This window comes from Tamandua tetradactyla, chromosome 10 (genome assembly GCF_023851605.1).
Source record: "Tamandua tetradactyla isolate mTamTet1 chromosome 10, mTamTet1.pri, whole genome shotgun sequence".
In the NCBI taxonomy this organism is placed as follows: Eukaryota; Metazoa; Chordata; class Mammalia; order Pilosa; family Myrmecophagidae; genus Tamandua; species Tamandua tetradactyla.
The window spans coordinates 35,996,365-36,023,570 of NC_135336.1; the positions used below are offsets into that span (position 1 = coordinate 35,996,365).

At 35.4% G+C, this 27,206-nt stretch overlaps 1 long non-coding RNA gene across 1 annotated transcript in view; it reads right to left on the bottom strand.

The window, feature by feature from the left end:
• Positions 1–258: 258 nt before the first annotated feature.
• Positions 259–27,206, bottom strand: part of LOC143647866 (uncharacterized) — a 67,074-nt gene continuing 40,126 nt past the window's right edge. Inside the window, exons 3-4 of the long non-coding RNA XR_013158219.1 lie at positions 1,895–1,993; positions 259–375 (exon numbers count right to left, since the gene is read on the bottom strand). This is a non-coding gene — a long non-coding RNA (uncharacterized LOC143647866). The remainder of the gene's footprint in view (positions 376–1,894; positions 1,994–27,206) is intronic.

Below are 27,206 nucleotides of genomic sequence, written 5' to 3' on the forward strand. Positions count from 1 at the left end.
CTCACGGGGCCATTTGCTCCTCATCTCTTTACAGGGAAAGAAGGAATTTCAACAAATTTTTACAAAAGAGGAAAATGAGTCAGGGTAGGCAATTGATTTGCTTATTGATCTCTTATCATAAACCTTGTTCTAGTTTGCTAGCTGCTGGAATGCAACACACCAGAGGTGGATTGGCTTTTAACAAAAGGAGATTTATTTTGTTAAAAACGTATAGTTCTTCAGAGGAAAGGCAGCTAACCTTCAACTGAGGTTCTTCTTACATGTGAAGCACAGGGTGATCTCTGCTGGCCTTCTCTCCAGGCCTCTGGGTTCCAACAACTTTTTCCAGGGTGATTTCTTTCTTCACTTCCAAGGGCCCAGGCTCAGCTGTGAGTGCTGAAATGAGATATGCTGAGCTGCTTTTGCTGTGCTACATTGAGCTCTCTCATTTAAGTACCAGCCAATAAAGTCAAACATCATTCATTGCAGCAGGCATACCTCCTAGCTGACTGCAGATGTAATGAGCAATAGATGAGGTTCACGTACCACTGGCTCATATCCACAGCAATAGATCTAGGCACCTTCACCTAACTACCACAAACCTGATCTCATATATTAGAGCATAAACCCAATTCTCTGACTCTAGGTCTGAATCTCATTGATATAAATGCATATTTTCTTTATTTGTTTTCTTGGGTAACTGGGAATTTATTCCTTTAAATTGTAATCTGTAGTTCTAGCAATATAACATTTTCCAGGTTTCAGAAGAATGTGAGAATCATAATGACTACAGGGGTCTTGGAGGGTTTTGATGGGTCATGAGGTTTCCTCTTTGGATAAGCATCCCTAAATTTCTGAGTAAGCAAAATCTTAGTTTTAGGGGAAACTTTGGATTAGGTCCAGCCTTGGAAAGAGAAGGAACACATAGAATTATAGCTAAGGGGTCAGAGATATAAATCGTCTTACAGGACATAGGAAAGGTGCATATGTTGGGCTAGCAATGATTTCGGCATGTGGTGCCTTGATAAGTCTGCACTGGCTTCCTGAGATAGACAATTGTAACCAGTAATGTGGATTGTGGGGCCTGAATTGATGTATTTAATCAAAGGGTCACCTACCCAGTGCCAGCCCAGACCACAGAACTTTTCTCCCAGAGACAGAGAGAGTTTTAACCTTCCTTTGAATTTATGCATCCTGGAAGTATATAGGAAGCAACCATGGGGAAAGCAGTATTGTCAGAAAAAACTTTCCTGAGAGGAAGGAAGAGGGCATGTGTCTGGGGGAGAGACTGGAGTAGGGCGAGGACAGATTCTCTATTATTGCCCACTCTTCAGGATCAAGACTGCCCTTCACCTCCAAAGCTCCTCAAACTAATCTCATAAATTCTCTGCAAATGCTATTCAATCCTCAAGTATTTAGATGAAATGCTTACTATTCATGCCAATTATTATGCAACCCTATAACAATTTTATATATCCTTAAAAATGGACCACATCCTGTTCAAACATTGTATTAGTGCTGCATATGATGAATTTACTAGATGGATAACTATTACTCACATTGTGATTTCAGTGTTACTTAGAACACTAAAAATTACTGGATCTGCCTAGTAATTCTTAAGTGCTTCTATGTTCATAAAATGTTACTTTTTTCTGAAATATTAATAAGTATCTGCTAAAATAAAGATCCATTTACAATTTATATTTTAAAAAGTTAAAAAACTTAAATAACCATATATTTGTATACTGTTTTATTTTGAAATATTAAAATTTTTAAAATTCCACAATTCTGGTCTCATTGGCCCTCTAGTTGACAATATAAAAAAATGATGTCATGTTCTGGCCCGACTTGGCATCCCTTATTGAGTAACTATGGCATTGACTCTCTTCACTCTGGTGTCCAAGTCCATACTTACATTTCTTCCTGGAACCAAATTTCTTCACAGGTGGGGATTTTTCTCACTCCCATGCAGGAAAAGATGAAGAACAGACTCTGCACTGTCTCCTTCAGAGTACTGGTGGAAGAAAACTCTTAAGGAAGTTCAGAAACTTCTGTTTATGGCTCTAATGATTACATATAAGAGAGTTTAATCAGCACCAAACAAAGTATATCATGTCTTGGTTTTATTGATGCTGTTTTACCAATAGTACTGTTTCAAGCAGGGTGAATATAACATGGTAAAGTCAAAACTCTGTCTAATGTCTTTATCAAGAGAGCTGAGTCCTTGACATGGTTCATCCTTATGAAGTTAGAAGAAAATGTGTAAGTGAATTTCTAAGAAAGTGCATTTGGTTTGACGATTTTTTTTTTTTTACAGAAACCTGTAAAATTTGTATGTGTACATAAACATCTGGAAACTAGAAAGAGCCTCTGGGGTAGGCAGAGATGAGTATCAGCCCTCATAGCAAGTGGGAAATAGATATTCTGGAGTTCTGGTAGCAGCACGAGAATCCTACCTGAAGATCCCCACTTTGGAAGATATTTGGTACCAGGAAGGAACATACCAGAGGGAAGAAAGCAAGTTAGGGGTCTAATTACTTAATATGTGATTCAGATTATAAGAATAAGTAAAACTGAGCTTGCTTTTCCAGTTAAGCAATGATTAACTGGTAAACTGTATCCTATTTTCTGACTCTGAATTTTCATATTTTATTATTTCATATAAGTTAGATCATAGAAAAGTTTTGATTAATAGATGATTGGGGTAGTAACTTAACATTGTGAATGTATTTAGCACCAACAAATACCTTAAAGAGGTTAAAATGGGAAATTTCAGAATGCTACATGTATTACTAGGAGTGAAAAAACAACTTTAGAACTGTACAGCACAAAGAGTGAACCCTAATGTAATCTATGGAATATAGTTAATAAGATAATTATAATAATATTTTTTCATTACTTTTAATAAAGTTGTCACACTAATGTAAAATGTTAAAATAAAGAAAACTATGTGTGAGAGGCATGGCTTATAGGGAATCTGTACTTTCTACATTATTTTTCTGTAAATCTACAATTTCTCTAAGAAAAAAAATTAAACAAGAACAAAAAATACATAAGGAAAAGTGAAAACAAAAATTGAGCCTGGTTCTTGGAACCAGGATAAAAAACCAGGCAAAAGAGCAGTACATCAACTTTAAAGAGCAGCTATAGGATGAAGCTGTTCTTTTATTTGTCCTATTGTATAAGGATCCCTTTAGTTTCAAAATGCTAGACGGGATTATGCATACAGGAGGGAGTAAATAAGACTAATGGGGAGGTGGAAAAAAAAAGATTTATGAGGATGTCGTGAGACTGCCAATGGTAGGTTAAATTATGTACCCTAATAAAACATGTTCTTAATCTTATTCTATTCCTGTGGGTATGAACCAATTTTAAACAGGACCTTTAAAGATGTTTTTAGTTAAGGCATGGCCAGCTGAATCAGGATGTGCCTTAATCCTATTACTGGTGGCCTTATAAAGAGAAGAAGCCAGAAGTCAGAGACAGAAAAGCAATGGAGAAGAGTCAGAAGCCAGAAGACAAGGAAGCCGGGAAGACAAAAGAGGGGTCATTATCCCGTGATGGGGAGAGTCCAGGAGCCCCATGGATTGCTAGCCAGATAGATTGCTACCAACCCCACAAAGAAGCAAGCCTTCTAGTCAAACACCTTGATTTAGATGGCTTCTGAAACCCAGAGCCAATAAATTCCCCTTTTTAAGTCAACCATTGTGTGGTATTTATCATAGCAACCTGGTAATGAAGACACTGTCCTATATAATTAACTTGGGAGTTAGAGCATTTATTCCAAAGACCCTATGAATGGGTTAAGAAAAATATCTGTGAAAATTACCTGCAATGTTAGAAAACAAATTGTATTAACTCTCAAGCCTCAGTTGTATCATCTGGAAAAATGGTATTATGCCTTTTACAGTTTTGACCAAGATTACCAACAATTAAGTGAAATTAAAGGAGATAATCTATGAAACCAGATGATACAGTGTTGGATATACAGTAGGTGCTTAGTAAATATGTCCTTTATTTTTACCCTGATTATAACATTATCTGTGTGATTTTGAGTAAATTACTTAATCTCTGTTCCTCACTTTCTTCCTCAGAACTTGGAGGCTAGAAGAATTCCTACTTCATAGTATATTGTGAAGATTAAATGAGGAAATGTGTAAATTTGCTTTAAAAAGTGCCTTGTGTAAGTATTAAAATGTTGGTTTTAATGTTAGTTATTTTCTTCTTTTAAAGTTTGCTTCAGGACACTGTGGTATATTCTTTTAAGAAATTCAAAGTGACCACACTTAGAAGTGGATCTGATTTTTCCCAGATAGACAATGTTATTATAAAATAATGTCTTACTATTTATATGGTTTATAAACTATTCTTAAATGAGATATAAGAATGATTATACTAAGAGAGAGACACAGGTATAATGGGATGCTAACAGACTTTTTTTCCCGTGGGCAGCCAGTGGGAATTGAACCCGGGTGTTGTGCATGGCAGGCAAGAGCTCTGCCTGCTGAGCCACCGTGGCCCGCCTGATCCAAACAGACTTTTATTCCACAAAAATATGTAATTTGGAAACTGTAAAAGTCAGGACATTTAAAGAAGAGGGTTGGGTAATGGCCAAGCTTTGGGCATGAAGAAACACTGAGAAAGATGTGCTGAACTCAGACATGTAGGCTCAGAACTTAGAGGCTAGAAGAATTCCTGTGAATATTCATGTCTTTCTAGGGTGTGTAAGTTTGGGAGAGAGAATGCGGACTACCAGGCAATGATGGGTGATACAGGCTCCTTGTTTCCCCTATTTAGGGTACATTGGTTGGTGGTGGTATTGGATTTGGCTGAAATCTAGAAATTAGGCAGGAGATGAATGTAAGACCCCATAGCAGAAAAGGAAAAAGGTCAGGGTTTAGACACGCAGAGGAATAGAGAAATGTACAGGGCATAAACATTCTCAGCTTCCCTGGCTTAGTTTATTTCATCCCCTTACCTGAAACAACCTTTGTTTTTTCTGCCTTTGCCAAATTCCTTTTTTAAAGCTGAGGTCAATTTTCATCTTCTATATGAAGCCTTTTCTGACAACACCAGCCCTTTGGTTATGCCTACCACTTCTGGATTCTTTTTTTTTTTTTATTAATTAATGGAAAAAAGAAATTAACACAACATTTAGAAATCATTCCATTCTACATATGCAATCAGTAATTCTTAACATCATCACATAGATGCATGATCATCATTTCTTAGTACATTTGCATTGATTTAGGAAAAGAACTAGCAAAACAACAGAAAAAGATATAGAATGTTAATATAGAGAAAAAATAAAAATAATAATAGTAAAAAAAAAGACACAAACAAACAAACAGACAAACAAACAAAAAAAACCCTATAGCTCAGATGCAGCTTCATTCAGTGTTTTAACATGATTACTTTACAATTAGGTATTATTGTGCTGTCCATTTTTGAGTTTTTGTATCTAGTCCTGTTGCACAGTCTGTATCCCTTCAGCTCCAATCACCCATCATCTTACCCTGTTTCTAACTCCTGCTGAACTCTGTTACCAATGACATATTCCAAGTTTATTCTCGAATGTCGATTCACATCATTGGGACCATACAGTATTTGTCCTTTACTTTTTGGCTAGACTCACTCAGCATAATGCTCTCTAGGTCCATCCATGTTATTACATGCTTCATAAGTTTATTCTGCCTTAAAGCTGCATAATATTCCATTGTATGTATATACCAGTTTGTTTAGCCACTCGTCTGTTGATAGACATTTTGGCTGTTTCCATCTCTTTGCAATTGTAAATAACGCTGCTATAAACATTGGTGAGCAAATGTCCGTTTGTGTCTTTGCCCTTAAGTCCTTTGAGTAGATACCTAGCAATGGTATTCCTGGGTCGTATGGCAATTCTATATTCAGCTTTTTGAGGAACCGCCAAACTGCCTTCCACAGTGGTTGCACCATTTGACATTCCCACCAACAGTGGATAAGTGTGCCTCTTTCTCCGCATCCTCTCCAGCACTTGTCATTTTCTGTTTTGTTGATAATGGCCATTCTGGTGGGTGTGAGATGATATCTCATTGTGGTTTTGATTTGCATTTCTCTAATGGCCAGGGACGTTGAGCATCTCTTCATGTGCCTTTTGGCCATTTGTATTTCCTCTTCTGAGAGGTGTCTGTTCAAGTCTTTTTCCCATTTTGTAATTGGGTTGGCTGTCTTTTTGTTGTTGAGTTGGACAATCTCTTTATAAATTCTGGATACTAGAACTTTATCTGATATGTCGGTTCCAAATATTGTCTCCCATTGTGTAGGCTGTCTTTCTACTTTCTTGATGAAGTTCTTTGATGCACAAAAGTGTTTAATTTTGAGGAGCTTTCATTTATTTATTTATTTCTTCAGTGCTCTTGCTTTGGGTTTAGGGTCCATAAAACCGCCTCCAATTGTAAGTTTCATAAGATATCTCCCTACATTTTCCTCTAACTGTTTTATGGCCTTAGACCTAATGTTTAGATCTTTGATCCATTTTGAGTTAACTTTTGTATAGGGTGTGAGATACGGGTCTTCTTTCATTCTTTTGCATATGGATATCCAGTTCTCTAGGCACCATTTATTGAAGAGACTGTTCTGTCCCAGGTGAGTTGGCTTGACTGCCTTATCAAAGATCAAATGTCCATAGATGAGAGGGTCTATATATGAGCACTCTATTCGATTCCATTGGTCGATATATCTATCTTTATGCCAATACCATGCTGTTTTGACCACTGTGGCTTCATAATATGCCTTAAAGTCCGGCAGCGTGAGACCTCCAGCTTCGTTTTTTTTCCTCAAAATACTTTTAGCAATTCGGGGCACCCTGCCCTTCCAGATAAATTTGCTTATTGGTTTTTCTAGTTCTGAAAAATAAGTTGTTGGGATTTTGATTGGTATTGCATTGAATCTGTAAATCAATTTAGGTAGGATTGACATCTTAACTATATTTAGTCTTCCAATCCATGAACACGGTATGCCCTTCCATCTATTTAGGTCTTCTGTGATTTCTTTTAACAGTTTTTTGTAGTTTTCTTTGTATAGGTTTTTTGTCTCTTTAGTTAAGTTTTTTCCTAGGTATTTTATTCTTTTAGTTGCAATTGTAAATGGGATTCGTTTCTTGATTTCCCCCTCAGCTTGTTCATTACTAGTGTATAGAAATGCTACAGATTTTTGAATGTTGATCTTGTAACCTGCTACTTTGCTGTACTCATTTATTAGCTCTAGTAGTTTTGTTGTGGATTTTTCTGGGTTTTCGACGTATAGTATCATATCGTATGCAAACAGTGATAGTTTTACTTCTTCCTTTCCAGTTTTGACGCCTTGTATTTCTTTTTCTTGTCTAATTGCTCTGGCTAGAACCTCCAACACGATGTTGAATAATAGTGGTGATAATGGACATCCTTGTGTTGTTCCTGATCTTAGGGGGAAAGTTTTCAATTTTTCCCCATTGAGAATGATATTAGCTGTGGGTTTTTCACACTTCTGGATTCTTACTGCCGTCCTGACAGTAAAACTGATTTGTTACTTCATGCATGCAAGCTTTGTGGTTTAAACATATAAAATTGATGGTGTTCAACCAAACTTGACAAACAAAAACTGCAATTTCATGTTTCAACCTAATACTTGCATTATAGTTGTTAAGAGCATAAGACTCTTGATTTAGAAACTATGCCAAGTAATAGCTTTGGAACCCACACCCTGGGCAAAGCCTCAATTCTCTCAATTGCAAAATGGGTATAACAGTATTATCATGTTTGTGGGGTTGCTGAAAAAATTAAATGAACTAATATAGATAAGCCTATGACGGTGCTATAACTGGGTTATGATTATTAGCTATTGTTGTTGCTATTATTCACCTAAGATTCTGTTTCATTTATGTTTATGTCCTCTGCACATAGCACTGGGTTATTAATACGTTAGATATTTTGTAAATATTTTTAGAAAGAATGACTGATTGCATAAATATATATTGTCCTCTTACTCATTTACACTCTAACCAGACAATACATAATATAGATACATAGAAAATGCTTGTTGATAATTATTGAGTAATAATTAATGATATTCAATAATTGGAAAGATTTACTAAAATTCACCTCTGCATAAATAGTAACCCCCAAATTTAAATTCTGAGTTGTTTTTCTTCATGTTAAAATTTTTCAAAGTTTCCCAATTGCAGCAGAAATTAACCAGTATGCCAGCTGCAGGCTCTTGGCTTTCCTCGATTTCTCACAGTTAGTTCTCAATCATCATCAAATGAAACAACAAAGAATTTTAAACTTTTTCTTGCCAAATGACTGTCCAGGAGCCCCAAATTAATTCAAGATTGATTGCCTAAGTTCTCACACAAATAAAATTAAATCCAACGATGAAAATATGGGCCTTCTTTGAGGAAATTTGAACTTCAAGTTGAATTCTAATGTTTAAAGAATGTTCCTGTGCACTTCAGAGTGGATAGGTAGGATTTAGGCTCTTACTTCTGAAGCCCAGATATCCCTTACTGATCGCACTTCCTGAGACAAGCCTATTCAGGATCAGTGCTGCCAGAAAATGAACTGTAAATGTGGAGTGCTCCAGTGCTCAATCCTGTTTCTCTATCTTAAATCCAAAAACCAGAATGGAGTCCATCAGACTGAATTTAGAAATCATCTGGTCGAATGTTTTCAGGTCATGCCTGGGAACATTGAAGATTAGAGATATGCCAAGCAGAAGTGTCTGTATGCAAGAGTGAGTTGAACCAGAATTTGCAACTCCACTGGTTGTTTCCTGGCACCTTTTTGGTGTGTCAGTTTCTCAAAGGGTTAAAATAAGAGAGTCATTTGATTAGGATGCTGTAAACACCCACAGAATGTCTATCTCTAAGCTGTAATTACTAGAGTGTCTTTAGATTATTAAGATGAATGAGGCAATGTGGAGGCCTTGTGATGATCTATAATCTAGAAAGTATACAAGGGAAGACATTTAAAAGAGCTCTAGGGAACTCTGTAAAATCAAGCACTTATCATTAAAGCCAAAATACTTGTTCATATTTTAAGGAGATTAATGTAAATATTTTGCTAGATGAGATATAATCAAATTAAGGAGATAAAGATAACTTCATTTTGAGCTCTTCTTTTTATTAAAGCTTGAATCCAGGAAAAGTAAGCAAAAAGCACTTTATATTATAAAAGTTCTTCATTAGAATAGTTCAAGCTGCAAAACAAAATCCCACCTAATTATAGAAAAAAGAAGTTGATGCCAAAATACAATACATCTAAAAATGTACTTCTAATCCATAAACATTGAAAATATTCATTGAAAGGAATTTTTATTAGCAGTCAAGGGCTATGAACATTTCTCAGAATTTCCAGAAAAAAATTAATTAGATATAAGCAGAAATTACTGTTCCCTTTGTTTCTTTTAAATAACTCTACTACTTTAACATGTGAGACAGTAAAGGGAAGCAATGATGTCCCAATATCAGATGGCTGGATGGCAAGTAGACCGCATTTCTGTGTACCTGCAGGGGCAAGATTTTCTCTTTTAACAATTCAGAAAGCAGGTGATTTAACATATGGTTGCCTTAGGAAGCAAATTTCCATCTTAGAAGTTCATATTCATTGTATAAAATTAGAAAACTCAGAAAAAACTTTTTCAAAAACCAAAACTGCTTATAATCCAATCACTCAGAAATTACCTTCATTTACATTTTGGCATGTTTCCTTCTGCAAATACAAATGAACTTAATTGAGAACAAAATCTATATACTGTTTTTGCTGTCATGCCGTATGGAATTTAGTATTTCTTGACAACTTTATTTTAAAAATATGCCTCATGTCAGATAATAGTCATATTTTCCCTTTAGTTTGCATTCAATATATTTGCTATTGTGCAGTATCTTTTTTTTTTTGCATGGGCAGGCACCAGGAATTGAACCCAGGTCTCTGGCATGGCAGGCAAGAACTCTGCCTGCTGAGTCACCATAGGCCACCTTTGGCAGTAAGTTTTTTTTTTTTTAATTAATTAAAAAAAATCAACAAACAAAACATTAAGGTATCATTTCATTCTACATATACAATCAGCAATTCTTATATCATCACATAGTTGCACATTCATCATTTCTTAGAACATTTGCATCGATTTAGAAAAAGAAATAAAAAGACAACAGAAAAAGAAATAAAATGATAACAGAGAAGAAAAAGATTATACATTCCATAAGTATGTATGTTTTTGTCTACATCTCCAGTGTTTTCCTTAAGATAGACCAATAGGCTCAAATACTGGGTGAAAGATTGTGAATATTTTTAAGGGTCTTGATAAATAATGCAAAATTCCTCTCCTGACAGGTGATACCAATTAATTTCCCACAGTAGCATGAAAGGTCAATCAATTTAGATAATTGTAAAAGAGGAAGCAATCTACACGAATTTGAGCCAGGTATGGGCAGAGTTGGGCAAGCATCTCAGAAAAGTAAGAGGCTTGAAACAGAAGCAAAGGGACAAGTATCAGGATTGTTCTCAGTCACAGCCACAGTTCTAACCCCTGGCTAATCATTAGAAACAGTTGAGAAGATTTTATTTTGCTTTAGTTTTCTAACTTTTCATTTTGAAATAAAGATTCACCGGAATTTGCAAAGGAGTATGGAGAAGACCCATGTACCCTTCACCTGGTTTCCTCCACAGGCTACATAAGGTGTACAATATCCAAACCAGGAATTTGACACTGGTACAGTGTGTGTGTCTAATTCTATGTTATTTTCTCACATGTAAACATACCACAATCAAGAATGAGAACTATTGGATCACCACAAAGATCTCCCTGTGCCATCCCTTCATAGTCATGCTCATTGTCCCCACCATTCCTAATGCTTGGCAAACCACCTCCTTTCAAAAATGTAATAGAATTATACACTATTTGACTTTTGAGTTCAACTTTTTAAATTTAGCACAATGCCTTTGAGAGCAATCCAAGCTGATGCATGTATCAATAGTTATTCTTTTTTATTGCTGGGTAGTACTCCATGGCATTGATGTATTACAATTTGTTTAACCATTCACCTATTGAGAGACATCTTGATTGTCTCTAGCTTGGGGCTGTTAAAAACAAAACTGTTATGAACTATTGTGTACAAGTTTTTGGTTGGACAGAAGTTTTCATTTCTCTGGGATAAATGCCCTGCTAGGCTGTATATGGTAAGTGTATATTTGACTTTTATGTATGGACATAAAACTGCTTTCCAGAGTGGCTGTTCATTTTACATTCCCACCAACAATGCATCAGAGATTCACTTTCTCTGCATACTCACAAGCATTTGATATTAAAGTTATTAAAGTTATTTTTATTTTAGCTGTTATAATAGCTGTAGAAACACTTGGGGAATTGTTTAAAAAATAAGTTGTCTGGACCCTACTCCAGCTTTTCCAAATCTGAATTGCTGGAGAAATTGAGCATCTCTGTTTTATAAAATTTTTCCAGGAGACTCTAAATGTACAGCTAGAATTGAGAATCACTGAACTGGAGCAATGTTCTCAAGGTGAAGTTCCTGGACCTACAACATCAGCATCACCTGGAAACCTTTTAGAAATGCAAACTCTCAGGCCCTACCCTAGGCAAAGCAAGAAAAAGCCACAGAAGCAAGAAACTGACACCAACAAAACCCAGAAGAGAAGGGAGACACCAGCAGACACTGCCATGTGCCTTATCATGTGTCAGCGGAGCCAAGATCACTGGCAGCCAGTCTCAGAACCTTTGGGAAGAAGGCATCATCTTGCTGATGCCTTAATTTGAACATTTTCATCTCCTCACAACTGTAACTAATAAATTACCATTGTTTACACCCATCCTTTTTGTGGTTTTTGCTTGGAGCAGCCTGGGAAACAAACACCTGTAAAGAAGATGAAGATTAGAGAGTTGTAGTTTGTTTAGCACTAAACCTGTGTGTGACCAGTGCTCTGGAACCAAGGTGAGCTGTTAGCCTGCCGTAGGGCTATATCTAACTGTGGTGTGTTTCCTTGCCTTTTAGAAGACACAGTCAATATTATTCTGTTTTTAGACCAAAGGCTCAGTAGGGTGGATGTCTTCCTAGATACTAAGGGAGTGTCAGCTACCTCTTTCATCCCTGATGCTAGAACCGGAATTGAACTCTGGGAGTTGCTGGAATTTGCATCTTGAATGAAATCTCACTATGGCATGTGAAATATTGCTGTTATGCCTATGCAGAAGTTGAAAGACTCATAGACTTTGTTTATCATCATAAAGAACCTAATTTTATTTACAACAGATCAGGGATCCAGAGGAGGGTGCAAACATTTCTTTAGTCTTTATCTTAAATTTTTTTTCTGTCAGTATTGCATAAACTCCTCATAAGTACCAGAAATACCCTCTCCTTTTAATTTCCTTCTTGTCTACTCCCTTCCCTCTACTTAATCCTGTGTTTCAGCTGACAAGCTCTATTTCACATTGACAATTTCTACTTAGCAAAATGGAGAAGCTACTACATATATAAATTACTTTATCTTGCTAATATTTATCACCTCTTGTTGGTTTGTCATTACCACTTGGTGTCAATTCTAATCCCTTCATATCTTAGTGGCTCCTCTATTCTCCGGTTGTGTGTAAATAAGAAAGACTTTCAACTCTGTCTTCTTTTTAAATGTGACTGTCACAGAAGGGGCTCTCCTTTAAATCTCACACCTAACATTGCAATTATCCATCAGCACATTAGTTATGTATAGATAACTTAACAGGGGATTTGTTTACAACCTGTTTTTAATTGCCAGGACAAGAATGGGACACTGGATAGATGACTGTCTGGGGGTTTCAGTGTGAGCCTCCAGGGGGACAGTGATGCGGCAGACTTCCAGAAGCACCAACATCCCTATGTCATCATTTCTCTTTCCTTGGGAAGCAGATGAGATTAACTGCTAAGGAGCATTGCTTTTATTCTTAAGTGAGTTATTGCAAGGATATGGGTAGGTTATTTGCAGGAAAGAACTGGGATGCCAGAATAAATGCTTAAGAGATGAGGTTCCCAGAAACTGAGCTTTTAGGAGATTACTGGCCTTCTCTGATGACCCAAAGAGGAAAATTATGTAAATCTGGACTGTTTATTCAGGAATTCAATTTAAATTAAGGTTTCTTTAGTTGACCTATGCAAGCTTTATGTTTCTTTAAAAATGTAGACAACACATATATACGTGGAGGACATTGTTGGTTTCTACCAGCTTTCATTCTTTCTTTCCTTCTTTCTAAGGAAACCCTATTAAGTATTTTTTTCCAGATATTCATTTCTTCCTCAACCCTCCACGTGTCTCCAGAAAAATGATCACACCTCTGGCTTCAGTGTGGACCTACTTGGTCTAAGGGTAATCCATGACTCGTTAAAGAATAGGTTTGTAAACCAATTCTGGCCAATAAAATATGAAGATAATTTTGCTAGGGCTACTTGGAAATAGTTTTCCTTACTCTTAAGAACTCCACAAGAAGAAATCATTTATCCGTACATTGTCATGTACTCACTTAATTCAATATATGAACAAAAAAAGGGGGGAACATGTTTCAGAGTAAGAAAAGAAGTTGAGCATTTAGTGGGAGATTTTCATATGAATAATCAGAAAACCTTTGCATCTTCTGAATGTTGTGAAAGTCTTTGGATCCAAAACATTTGGAAGCTTACTGAGCTCTTTTTCCCTTGGCTATTTATTCAAGAAATTAAGAGGTGATTTGCTTCTATAATATTTTTCATGTTTTTCTTTTCTTTTTTTTATAATGACTGTGTTTTACAAAATAAATACCTATTCCTTGAATACTGATGAAGATATGGAAAAAGACACATGGGACATGCTACATTTTGAATGTGTTTGAGGCTGATACAAAGAACACATCGTTGGTTCATTGTTGTTCCCAAATGGGGAGGACCTAATATTTTATTCCACTGCTACTAGGATAAAGAACATGTAAGGTCCCAAGACTTTCTTCCCTGCCTCATAGATACATTTTAATCATGCATTCCCTTCTCTGTAAGATCCTTCTTCATTCAACTATTTCTGTGTAGGTCAGCTCTCCTATTTCATCTTTCAAATCATTTTTGGGAATGACTTTTTAAGAGTGGTAATTGATTTTTTATATTTGAATATTATTGTAAATCATTCGAAATTTTCTTATAAAGGATAAATCTTCACTGAAATTTTGTGATATAAATAAAATTCTTAAAGATTATAAATCTTTAGATTACTAGCAACATGCATATTATTTCTTACAATAGTATGTCTCCATAAAATTAGTTTTTATCACATTTTAAAGAAAATATGTGATACTTCATATTTACAGATTAACATTTTCAAAGAAATAGTTCATATCTTTCCCCAGATTATAGTCAAATACAGTTTTTAAGTTACATTCTGTATAAATTGCTGGAAATAATGATTAAAATTCTAAATTTGCTTTTGAATGATGTATTTTTTGGGGCTAGGGACAGTTTTAGCATTGGCAAATATCCAGGTCTTTTCAAATTCTTATTTTTTCATGTTGTAAAGTACTTTTTTCCATTTTATGCATATTTCTTCTCAATAATTTAGTTTTAGAATGTGCAACTTTAAGTTCTCTACTGTTTGAACTTTCACATAAAATTCTATTTTATAAAAAATGTTTTTTTCTACTGCAGAATGTTTGGGAAAATTTAAAAGAAAGTTAGGACAATGAAGTACTTTAAAAATCATATTTTTGCTAAACTCAAATGTACTTTGAAGAATTTTAGTTTTAGTTTAAATTTTAAAAACCTACATCATTTAGTTAGGTTCAAAGTGAGTTGCTTCATCTTAGTGGTTTAATATTATTCTACCACCTTTTTTTTTTTAATGCCTAATTCAGCCTTTCTGGAATTCTACCCTATATCTCATTAAGAATGGGTGTGATCGTCAAGCAAATTGGAAAAGTGTCACATACAATTCCCCTTCAATATTAATAATGCACAACATCATAAATAAGTCTGATGGTAAAGACGTTTGTTTGATCCATAACAGACATGTGTTTATTTATAGGATCATTTTTTCATTTCATGGCTTTGGATGTTCCATGGAACTAATGTGTCATTTCACATGGTTTTGAGGGATATCACCTGAAATAAGTCTTACTATCCACCCAAATAATCATTGGAATTTCTCTGGTTAAGCAAACATAATTTATATAGCCACAGAACTACTTTAATTATTTTAAAAAACATTTTAATTGTAAATTGTCAGTTGTCATGGAAATGCCTATTGACAAAGCAATATCTCAATTGCTTTCTCACCACTGGAGATACCAAACTTGATTGGTTATCGAGTTCATTTAACAATTTCCTAACCTACTAATTGCATTCCCTATCACTGAGGGGAGGGTAAAGATTTGCATTTTCCTTTCACCCGTATCAATTTTTGCTAGATATTTTGTTTGGGAGTTGGAGACTCAGCCAAATGATTAGTGTAAATTGGGTGGTAATGATTATTGCAAGAAAGCTAAGAGAATTTTCCCCTCATGCAAAAGGTCATTTCTAAGGTTTTTGATGTTCTTTTTCACATTGTTACACACAAACATTCTAAGCTTGACTGGAGACAGAAAACAAAAGAACACTGTGCCACAAGCTGACCTTCTTATGGCCTTGGGATTCTGAAGATGCACTGTGTGTTCTCTTGGGCTGTCATTGCATGATCTATTGCTTGATAAAGAGAGAGAGAGTCTGTGTTCTCTGACCCCAATTCCTTCAAGCCTGGAACAACACTTCACATTTAAAATTTTAAATTGACCTATCAAGTGACCATTAACTTTCCACATATAAATGAGAAATGTTTCTTAACTTATTTAAAAGAATAGTTTAGGTGTTAATCTTCCTTTCTCCCATTAAAAATGTGTAATCTATTTTATTTGTTGTGCTTTTCATACATCTCTAATATTGTCCAGCCCTTGAGAGAATTTTCTGATTTTTAAAATGTCAACTTTAATAAAGGAGATTATGAATGATTTTTAATTCTTTTCTTCCTTATTAAAGCCAAAGAAGGTATCTTGATACATGCTGTCACATGGATGAATGATTTTCTCTTGTGTGAAATCCTTAGAATAAGCAAATCCGTAGAGACAGAAAGCAGAATAGTGGTTACAAGGTGCTGGAGGTAAATGGGAATGCGGAGTTACTGCTTAATAGGTATGAGTTTCTGTTTGGAATAGGAAAACTGTTCTGGAAATAGATAGCAGGAAGATTACACAACAGTGTCAAGGCACTTAATGCTACAGTGGCTAAAATGATTTTAACAGTGTGCGTATTTTACCACCAGAAAACAAAAAAGGGGTGGCAGAACTTAAAGAGACTGATAACTAATATAATACTTTCTGTTAGGGTTTTAGGTGTCTCACTTTTAGGGGTGTATTTTGCAATGAAACTAGTCAAAACAGAAGATGTACTGCAGAGATCTGATTATCTGTCCTGACTCTGTCACTCAGTGAACATTTTTGAGCACCTGATTTCCTAACACAAACTTTCTAGTGTAATTGGATGAACATTCTGCCTGTCTTGTGACTTGAACTTCTCATGGTCCTGTGATTGTCATTCATTTCTGCCCCTAAATTTTTCATTTCTGTTATTCTCTCGGGCTGTAAGTTCTTCTCTTTTATTCTCAGCCTATTTAAACTCTACGCACGATCTAAAGAGAAGTACCTATTCCATCTCCTTAGGATATTTGCTCTGCCTCCCTTTAGTCCTTATTTAATAATCTTTCTTCTGGATTCCCACAGTACATTCACAATGAGTCATATAATTTATAGTCAACTGTATATAGTTTCACATCATTTATTTGTAAAAGATTTGTCTTCCCAGTTGCATTGTTACATTGTGAAGTCTTAGAGATCAGCAGTCCCTGTTTTTTTAGCTCCTTCAAGCCCCTGGAACATAGTAGATACCTAATAAATACTTGTTTATAGATATGCTGATTTTTTTCATTTGTTTGGGAAGACAGTACTATATAGGACTATGGTATCAGGCTATCTAGACTCAAATCTCAGCCCTGCCATTTGGTAGCTGTACCTTTGGGCAAATTGCTTAAGTTGTTTTTCCCTTCTGTAAAATGGGATGGCAGTAGATCCTCTCCACATGAGTTATTTTGAGGAATGACTGACACCATGCATACAAAATATTTAGTACAGTTCTGGAACTTGATGAAGTCAAGCTATATTATTGAACTCAATGAAAGCCATTTATTATTTCTAGAACAGCTGACACAACCCATCTGAAATGTAGTTGCTGGGAAGAATTTCAAGAATTAAGAGCATAGGCTGGGGTAGAATTAGGAAGGGAAGGCAAATGAAGACTCTTACATCTATAATTCCAATAAATGTCTTGCACTTCCAATCCTGTCTTGGCATCCGCTTCTCAGAGAACTTGAACTAACACTCCTAGCTAATCAGAAGTTTCAAAAAAATATTATTTACTTTCCTTTATATAATATGCATATATAGCTTCTTATACATCTGCTTAGTTCCATTATTTTCATCCAGACCTTTCTGCTAATTATGTTGCCATATCTTCTCCAGACATTTAATTTTATATAGTAGGAGAGCTCCATCAAATTATCTTTACTGGTACTGAACTCTCCATAATTAAAATTAATAGATTAATTAATTTTATTATTATAGAGGTTCCCATAAAGTAATACTTTTTTAGTTTTCAAGGGAAACAAATCGATTAAAAACATTAAGGCAAACCAATACTTTATGCCCTTTACCTTGTTATTCAACAAGGGAAGAAGATATGTAATATTGCAAAATTCCCATTAAATGACCCTCATTGTCCAGAAATGTTGCTTGTGTACTACTTAATATTTCTATTAGAGAATGGAGAGAAGGTACATTTTAATACTTTAACTGAGGTAAGAAAGTTGTTTTTTGATATCACATTGAACCTACCTAAAGTGAGGTAGAAGTTATGTCTAGATATCACCTAAGGCTCATGAATTCTGTTCCTGGGAGTTAAGAAAAGGAGCTGACGTGCTCTTTCTCTTCATGTACAGGAGCTTGTCTGTGGGATACGTCATTTTGTCCAAGCAAGTTTACAAGCTTAATTAGAGATCCTGGACTTTATATGTTTGAAGTGAGTCTATCTTGAGCTGAAAGCTAGAAGCAATGCAAGTATTATTTGAATGTCTCAGAGAAGGAACAAAGGAAAAGGAAAAAATTCCTTTGGTTTCTGTCCCTTTGTAGTCTGAAACTTTCATTTGCCAACACTGAAAGAATCAAAGCAATGCCTAGCCCAAAGAGGGTAGTTGCTATTCATTTTAGCAAGGTCCCAAAACTCCTTGATCTCTTTTACTTTTTACAGAATAAACCCCTAAAGTCATTCACCTACCTTGTAAATAGTGCTTTTGAATACAAACAAATCTGGTAGGAGATTAGGATTTTGGAGGAAGAGTAAATATATCCGCACAGATATAATCAATATTTTGCTTTAGAAATTGAAAGAGTAAGTCTAGTTCTGTCAACGGTTTTGGAAAGTTTTCTTATCTGACTCATTTTTAAACATCAGTCTTATGTATCCATGAATCATCTGCAGAAGAGTAAAGCTGAGATTGAATGACTTATTTACCTTAAAAAATTGTGATAAATGTATAATCCAATTTCTTTGATGATGTGGTAGTAGAGGAGACTAGAAAGAGAAAGTACTTTTTTTATTTGTTGTCAACTAATAGCAATAATATAATTTAAACTTTCATTTAAATAATGGGAATAGGATTAAGTAATTCAAGAAAAATAAAATTCTCACAATCTTCTTATTGATTCTGTATGTATACGTATGTATGTAAGACGAAATGCCTATATTGTGGTCTTTTTTTTCATCTTTCTTATCATCTTACCTCAAGGCTTATTTGACTATTGTGAAAGAGTGTTTCTTAAATTTCTAAGTTTTAACAGGCAAAGAACAGCTAAAACACCAAGAGGAGAACATATAAACTTACTTTTAGGGAGTTATAAATTTATCTTGCCTTAAAATGCTTTGTATGATGCTCAATAAATACTTGTTAACTGATTTGTCTAGCATTTAAAATAACAAATTATGAAGGCATAAAATAGCTATTAACCATTTCTGAAATCATGTTGCATTTGGACAAATTTAGCTTGTTAATTTTTGCAGATGTCACAGGATGTTACCATAGAATATTAGAGAAGGACGAGAAATCATAGATCATCTAGTTTGGAAGTATGGCCTCTACTAGCATCACCTGGGAAATTTGTTAGAAATGCAAATTCTTAGATCCCACTAACCCAGACTCACTAAATAAGAAATTTTGGGGATGGGGCCCAACATCAGAGTTTTAACAAGTTTTCTGGTTAATTCTTAGTGTGAAATTTGAGAACCTCCGATCAAATCCAATCCTTTTGATGTACAATAATATAGTTGAGATACTGGAACTACTTGGCCCCCTTATTCTTTGTTCTCTTCAGGCTTTCATATCACACATGGCTTCAAATACTATCTATACGTTTCTGACATCCAAACTGATATCTCCAGTCCTTTTTACTAAGTCTCATATATCCAGCTGCCTACTTGACACCTCCACTTGGATATTTCACAAGAACCTTGGATTTACAGCTCCAACCCCCTCAAATAGCTTTTCCCCCAGTGTTATACATTTCAGCAAATGTGAATCCTTTTGCCCAGCTGTTCAAACCATAAACCTGGGAATCTTCTTTCACACTTCTTCCTCATTCTCCTTTATTTAATTCCTCAAAAAATCCATCAGTTCTACTTCATAAATAGCTAAAAATAATTTTCTCACCACCTCTACCGCTAGCTCTCAGTGTAAGGTGTCATCATGTTCTCTTACTTTCAGATTCCCCAGTTTCTCTTTTGACTCTTCCAGATCTTTCTGTAGAGAAGAGACAGGAGTGATCTTTACAAACTGGTCATATTATTACTCTGCTAAATGTTAATAGCTTTCCATTGCACTTAGGATAACGTCATAAATCCTTCAAACTGCTTACCAGTGATCCTTCTTAAACTATCTCTCATTCTGTTCCAGCAGAGATTCTGTCTTTTTTGTTTTATTTTACTTTTTACATGCCCCAAATGGGACAGCTCTAATCTAGCCCCAGTCTCTTCTAGTGGAAGATAATATAGGCCATTCTACTCTTAACAGCAGCCCCACATGATATGGCTGTGACTGAACTTTGTTTCTGAGCCCTAAATTCTAAAAAAATGGTTCTAAAGACTGCTAGAATAAACAAAACTCTGCTAATAAAAGTATTACTGGATTTTCAAAACATATATACCGTGATATGAATTTTGCTTTAAATCATGTACTATAGCTAGCCATCATGATACTAGCTTTTCAATGAAAGTATTAGATGGACAACTGGTTTATGTTCACATGTGTACTATTTTTACTCTTTAATGTTATCATTTATATTAAAATTCTCATATGTATCATCAATATTTAGCTGCAATCAAAGGGAAAAACTGCATCCAACCAGTCAGACGTTATTCCTTTGGAAAAGTCCAATTATCACTTCCTGAATAATAATCCCCTTTCCCCCAACAATAACCTACGAAGTGGATGGTAATTGGTTGGCAGATACACATTAATTGTGAATACAATTATTATTCCAAAAGTCAGGGTATTTTTCTTTTCTTAAATAGGAGTCTAAACTCTGGGGGCAACTGTGGGCTATCTGACCAACTGTTGTGAAAATGTTCTTACAGAACATTATTCATTTATTTGCATTGTTGTTTTAAAATCAGGCTCCCAAAATTTTCAGGATAGCCCTGATTTTAAACATCCCACCTTGCTAGTGCTGAAAACATCAAACTATCCCAAGAATCCTGAAACTTTGGCAATAACAATGGGAAAACTCAAGGAGAGGCGAAAGAGGAAAAAATACTTACACAACCTGTAAAGGAACTTTTACATGATACTGAGAACACCTCCACAGAATTAATGCCAGAGCAATTGTTGCTCAGCTGAGCAAGGCAAAGCTGAATCACTGATTCAAGGTGATAAGTATAGCAAATATTTCGAACTATAATTGAAGGCAGTTATTTTACCTACCTTGCTAGTATTCTTTGAAGTGTGTTCAAAAGAAATTATATTTCATTTTAATGTCAAAGTGAAATGCAAAAATCAGGAAAACGTGTGCTTTCAAGCCAACTGGGTAAACAGATATTCCATTAAAAAAGAAATAACCCATAATCTGAGTGATATTGTGCACAATGTAGAAGTGAGATAAATATCGCTTGCACTGGGAATTCGATATGACTTTAGATACTCAAAGAGAAGTCAATTCATTTTATGCTCTATTAATTTTTAGGTAGAAAAAAGGGAGACTTTTTTTTTTGCTAAATTCAAAGAAACCTTTCTTACTTTTTAAGGAAATGGTCTTTTTAATAAACATTCTTAAAATATACATAAAGCTTGTAAGCAGAATGAGGTGAACAGATTATACAAACCAGAGATGACTAATAAGATATCGATATTTTTGATGAGAACCTTAGAATTCCAAATATAAAAATTATGTGAATTAATTGTCATTTTATTAAGTACAAATGCAATGATAGAAAGGTCATTTCTCCCTAAATGATAACTTTTTTGGGTGTGTGTGTGTGTGCATGATCCGGGAATCGAACCTGGCTCTTCTGCATGAAAGGTGAGCATTCTACCACTGAACCACCCATGCACCCTTTATTTATTTATTTATTTCTAACTTTTTGACATTAGAAACACATGTATCTCAAAAATGTCCATAGTCCAAGTGAAAATCACAGACACTTGACAAGACCTTTAGAAGATAAATCAGTATATTTTTAAAAAACATATTGACGTCTTCAAAGCTAGTACATTACTACCAGTCTCACTAGTAGTAAAGTAATCAAAATTCTGACATAAATTTCATATGGTTATTTTACTAAAAATTTGCATTGCATTTTATGTTATTTTATTTTTTTCAGGAAAGGGTATTTTTTATGTGATTGTGACTTCAAAATTAATTTTCAAATTTGCGAAATAGTCTTTAACAATATGTCTCATTTCTATATTCTATATTTCTTGAAATATAGAAATACTATATGATAAATATCTATTTTGATTCCAGGTCTGTGTTATAATAACTGAATTTCTTCACTTTGGAAGTGGACCTTTTGCCCAGAGAACCCATAGTGGCACTTGTTTATTAGCACTGGGAAATATCTGTAGGATCAGGTCAGGGTGTCAAAGGGAAACTTACTAAGGATCTAGGTGTTATGACATGCAGAGATGTCTAGAAAATGGTCTCTGCCATGAAGTGTCATCTCCTCTAATGTTCTCTAAGTCCTCTAATGTTCTCTAAGAAATTTGAGGACAAATAGGTAAATAAGATTAATTCTTACTGAGAGAAGCCATTGAGTGAATGCCAAAATGATTAAAGCAAAATTAATCTTTATATTCTAATTCTGTTTAGTGGTAGTTTACACATAGCAACTGTTCTACTAAATTAAAGTCAGCATAGACCCTTGTGCCATCTTGCTGGGGGTTGTGATGGAGAAGGCCACTTTGGTTTTTGATATAAGTGCCTGGGAACCTTAGTTTTACCCAGGGAACTGAATTTTAAAACAGTAAGTTAAGCTTAAATAACCATGAAGGTATTTTCCATTAAAGCTTAAAATTTTTTTTTTCAACAAGTGTTTGCCTCATATTATCCATCAACAGGATATGCACCGCTTTAAATGGGGACTTAGAGAAAACACTTGTCTCAAATATTCTTTTTTTATTACATAAAATTCTATAGTTGGAGGTCAATTTCTTTGTTAAAGCATCAACTCCTTGTGAAGCTAAATGTCCCTGAGAAGCCTGAAATATCATGCTGTTATCAGTTACAACACATGAGTGTGTGCCAATCAGCATTTTTAGCACTATGAATTTTTTAGTAAGAACTTAGCGAGATATATCTAAGAATGTTTCGAAAGACATTCTTTTGAATGTCCCCATTGGGCCAGTGGGGAGCCCTAAGAGACAGACTCAGAAGAGGGGAGGAGGGCTTTAGAAGAGGAAATAGGAGACATATTTCTCCAACCTCAATGTTTCACCTAGGACTAGTCTTAAGTGTAAGGTTGTGCTGCATGTAATGACTGTTCGGTAAATTTAGTCACTGCATTTTAGTAGACTAGATCCTTTCAATCACTTTAACGTGAAATTGTAATCAAACAAATATTCTGCAGGCTGTGAGGTAGGTCAGAATTCTTTGTGCAGGTCAAATTCTGATGGGTCAAGCACCCATAGTCACAGTGGGCAGCCCAGCAGTTACACGTTATAGATATAGAATAAGGGGATACCCCAAAGGAACAAAGGAATGAAGGTTTCTACACTCATGATGCAAACTACTTAAATATTCTTTCCTATTTTTCTCCCTCCTTATATTTAATGATAATATTCATATTATATTTGATATTGGAAATAGATAATATACTTTATAATATTAAATATATGTATATGTTAGCATTTATTACATACTCAGCTGTGCGAGGTATGGTTGAAATACCAGCCCAGCAGTATTGTATTGATCCTTACAACTGAAGTTCAAATCAAGTTACCTAAGGTCATACATGCATTCAATAAAAAGCAGAACCAGGATTCTAAAGCAGGACAATCTGAATCCAAGCCAGAGCTTGTAACCATTCTGAAATAGAACCCTCAAAATAGGATGGAAAGGGCGGGCCATAGTGGCTCAGTGGCAGAGTTCTTGCCTGCCATGCTGGAGACCCGGGTTTGATTCCTGGTGCCTGCCCATGCGAAAAAAAAAAAAAAGGGATGGAAAGAAAGCCCACCGGGATTCTCATTCTGCCTCAGCTTCACTTTATGCCTTTGAATTTGCCAGCTACTCTCTTGTGGCTACGTGCATCAAGGAGACTACATTAAGTGAGCTCAGTAGCCCTTCAAGCTCAAACATTCCATGCATCTCTGTACCTTGAGATCTATTAGTGGTGGTAAGGGGGTTGACATTACCCCAGAGGGAACTTTATCCCCTACTTCATGATGAGCACATTTGGCAAATGAGAAGAACGGGCCATTTGCTTTCTTGCCCAGGTGGAGCTGGAGTGTGCGTGACCTGTGGGCCTCCCAAAGCCTGCTTTCTCTGCCAAGCCTCTTGGTTGTGAATCACCGGGCATGCCATTGCCATATATGGCTAGCACACTGGGCTGCCTGGGTTAACTGGGATTACCAACAACTGTAAAGTTGGTGTCTTGATCCTCAGTGACTCTGCTTTGAAGCTGAAGGGCAAGGTGCGAAAATACTTACGTGTCTTAATTTGGTAATAATAGAGTGCTCTTCAGATGACAAGGCATGCTGCAAGTATCCAAGTTTATACTATGCATACTGTTGAAATCTGATACAATATTAAGTTAAACCATGGCTTGTCCATTTGTCTAGATTTTGTCACTTGAATTCCAAACACTTGTCATGAGTAAACTTGGGATGTGATCGAAAAGTCATTAGGGATTGGTCCTTTTACTTTTCCAGCTCAAGTGTCATACATTTGCTGTCTTCTTAGAAATTTTCAGATGATTTTATTTGTTTTTGCATACCTTTAGTTGTCAGATTAAAATGAATATTAATTTGAGGTTGCTTTGTTTTGAAGTTATTATAATTACAGGCAAATATCACTGCAGGGATTTCTAGACCCATAGAATACTAGTACTCAAATCAATCTCAGAGATCATTCAGCTTAACTTTTTTTAATCACAATCCTTCTTCCTGTGCCTACAAAAAAAGAGCACGGATTTTAGTATCTGAATCAGATCCAAATTCTTGCTGTGCTTTCTTAGTAGCTATGCAAGCATGGGTAAGTCACTGGACTTCTCATAGCCTAAGTAACCCCAACCGTATAAAAGGGAGTTGATTGCTTCTACCTTCACAGATCTGTTGTAAAATGTAGAAGCATAATGTGTATGAATGTGCATAACTCCAGAGCCTGGCGCAGAGAGTTTGCTCAGTAATTGTGTTTTCTTCTTTCTACTTTACCTCTATAATAACATGCTCCATTTCAATTTAATTTAATTTTAAATTAAAATCCTGTATATCAGAAAGCATCTGGGTAAGGTCAAAAGATGTACCATCTTTTATAATAACACTTTTTTTTTTTCTCTTTTATTCTGAGGATGTAAAAGGAGTTGTGAATTCAGATGTGGGGCCTAGATGGAAAAGAAAACTATGGTGGGAGAATAAAAGAGGATCCACATCATTTTAAATTTCCAGAGAACAGGTACAGGGATAATGAAGAAAGGAGAATGAATTCCTGAAAAATTCCTGGGGGTGGAAATGGAAATGAATATATATGCTGTGATACTGGAAGAATAATTTAAATAATGCTATGAAGGATAAAGATTTAAGATAGACTCCATGACAATGAAAAACAAAATCCTTTAATATGAATCGTGTAAGCCTACTCAAATATTTTTCCTATTCTAAAAGCCATGGAAGAGACAGGATGAAAGTCTGAATTTAACTGAAAATAGATTCATCAAGAGCATAGTCTGGCATTAAGTGAAGAAGCTGAATGGAAAAATTTCTTCCTTTGCTGTCTTTTTCTGGAATAAAGACATGTAGATTGTCATATTTAGAAACAGGGCTTAAAACATTTTTACAACATTAATGTTTCTTGCTTAAGGCAATATTAATCAATTCATTCATCCATTTATTCAACAAATATGTATTGAATATCTATTGCATACTATTCCTAGGTGCTGCAGATATAGTAGCAAATAAATACAGACAATAAACCTGGTCCACATGGAGTTTACAACATAGTAGGGAAAGAAAGACAATAAATAAACACACACACACACATATACACACAATTATGGTGATAAATGGTAAGTGTTACACAGAAAAAAGTTACAGGAAAGGAGGAGAGCTAGTGGGGCTGTAGTTTTAGGTGGTAATGTCAGGGAAGTCTAAAGGTGGGAGGACGCGTTACGTGTTTAAGGAAGAACTAGGAGGTCAGTGTGGCTGGAGCGGAACTGATGGAAGGGAGTAGTAGGAGATGGGATCAGAGAGGCAGTGGGAGTCACAGCAGGCAGGGCCTTGGAAGGTATTGTATGACTTTGGCTTTTTCTTGGAATATAGCAATTAATTTATAATATTTTGAATAACTAGAACAAAGAAAATTAATCTAGCCAACTGTCCAAGAGAAACCTCTAGATCTCATATACCTTAGTTTCCTCCTTTATGCCTCCTTGCCTTATCTAAGCATCTACCAAGGGCTGGCTTCTTTTCTCTCTCCTCATGACACTGGGGTTAGTCCAGGCTCTCATCATCTGTTATCTGGATGACTGCAATAACTCCTAAATTCCATTTTCTGCCTCTGTCTCTCCATTATCTCAAATCCATCCTTCTCACTGACAGTGATATCTTTCAAAACACTAATCTGTTTATGTGATTCTGCTGCTGAAATATCCTTTGAACTTGTCTCTTTTTTCTAAAGTCTGGCTCCTTACGAGACTCTCCTCTGTGATCTAGCTTTGACGCACATTACTACACTCAATTCTACTACTCTTCAGCCTGTGCTCTGTGTTCCCCAAATATGTTCTGAGCTTTCACACCTTGGGCTTGGATATGCAGATTTCTCTGCCTAGAAGGATTTCATGTTTTGAGTCTATCATGCTCCTATTCAACCTTGGGACCTAACAACAATTCACCTTTTCTGAGAAGCAGTTCTTGGCTTTTTCAGGTAGAACTGATAAATCTTTCTTCTGGATATCCAGTTCGCTTTTTCTTTCTCTGTAATAGCATACATTGCCCTTTAGTGTAATTATTGGTTTAAATATATTTTTCTCTGCCATATTATAAGCTCCTGAAAAAAAAAAGACTATGCCTTATTCTTCTCTGTATCTACAGCACCTAAGGTCCCATGCCTGGTACTTAGGAAATGCTTAATAAAATATTTTTGGAAAAATAAAAGAGTATATCACCACATGACTAGGCATATATGGGCAGTTGGGTATAACTATGCTAAAAATAAATAGTATGGGAAAAATAAAGGGTTATATTTTGAATTCCACTTATTAATAAATATTTGGGAAATTCTTTTCTTTTGATCAAATATTTTAGAGTTAGGTTTTTTCTTTGATAAGTAGAATGATGAGATGGATGATTCTTAAGACCCTTGCAGCTCTAAGAAATCATTCATTCATTCATCGATCCTTTCATTCAAGTGGGCATATTTAAATGCCTACTATA